We start from the raw sequence: 1,360 nt of genomic DNA on the forward strand, positions 1-1,360 counted from the left end.
GGAAAGAGAAACCATAGAGGGGAGCGAGATGGCACTGCAGAGCACGTATGGGATATGGGAGACGTACAGTGATCTTGCCCCAAAGATAGCAAATGCTGGGTTCAGGCTACTGCAGTGGTCCAAATTAGTCCCACCACCACCTAGTCTGGGGCAGTGCGATGCTGGCTGCTTGGCCACATCCCTGGCCCGCTTATTCACTGGGCAGGTTGCAGAAAGGCTTGTGATGGAGTGGGATCTGGTCCCTCTCCCTGGGAGAGGAGCTCTTGGCTGCCTCTTGGGAGTGTGGACAGGATCTAGATGGGGCCCCAGCAGTACTATAATCAGTGCGAACGTGCCAGTGATGTGCTCCTCCCCTGCAGGGCCACAGGCAGGCTGGCATGGTGCCCAGGTGCAGCCTGACCTACTCAAAGTCAAGCTCCAGTCCTACTTCTTCTGACACCAGGTTAGGTTGCTCCTTTCCTGCCCTCCATTGCCAGCAGCTGAATTCCTGCACTAACAAGAAGGGAAGCCTCTGTGTGGGTTGCCAGCCTCTTCCCCATCTACATGTACCCCAGCAGCCTTTACCAAGGGTGCACTCCCCCTCCTGCACCTCAGGGACTTGCAGCACAGATCTCCCTTACCAATCACCCAGGGACATGCTGATCACTTGAGAGGGGCTTCTCCCAGGCAGGCAGGCTATTCCCAACTCATACTCCTCCCCACCCCCTATCGCTCTTCACTCTATTTTTTTCTGCTTCAGACTTATCTCCTTGTGCTAACAGAGCACAACTACAGCTTTGCTAACTTGAGGTCCATCAAAGGCAGCCCAGCTGCGGGCACTACTAGCCAAGGACAGTGATGGCTCTTTCCCAAGCATAACAACTGTCAGAGGCCAGCTTTTGGAAAAAAAACAACCACCAAATCATAGAGTCACAGTAAACTGATTCCTTTTGCAGGCTCTGACGCTGCTCCCTTCGCCCCTGTCCCAACAGCCAGAAAGGGGTTGGAAAGGAGGGTTAAAAATTGTCCCCAGCTCAAATAGCTGAACTCTCGACTCCAGCGAGTAGTAGGCGTGATGAATACATTCCTTCTGTCGGCAAGACCCTGCCCACTGCAGGAGGCAGCTGGGATGCCAGAGATCCTGACACGGAGAGAACGTGCCAAGCAAACTCCATGGCAGGCGTGGGGCTAGGATGGGATGGAGGGATGGTGTGGGGTGTAGATGTGAAAGGAGGACTAAAATGTAACCACCCTTTGCCACACACGGGCACTGACTCTGCTGCAAGCACTGGGTGATGAGCAGGAAGAAGCCAATACAGAAGCCTGCAAAGTCCACTTCTCCCCCTCCCACCCAGCCCAGGCCTTCTACAGGAATTCATGG

At 54.6% G+C, this 1,360-nt stretch overlaps 1 protein-coding gene across 1 annotated transcript in view; it reads right to left on the minus strand.

Annotated features, from left to right (window-relative positions):
• CASKIN2 (CASK interacting protein 2) overlaps positions 1-1,360 on the minus strand; it is a 50,215-nt gene that overhangs the window by 43,216 nt on the left and 5,639 nt on the right.

The sequence above is a fragment of the Alligator sinensis genome, unplaced genomic scaffold, assembly GCF_000455745.1.
Source record: "Alligator sinensis unplaced genomic scaffold, ASM45574v1 scaffold400_1, whole genome shotgun sequence".
Classification (NCBI taxonomy): domain Eukaryota; kingdom Metazoa; phylum Chordata; order Crocodylia; family Alligatoridae; genus Alligator; species Alligator sinensis.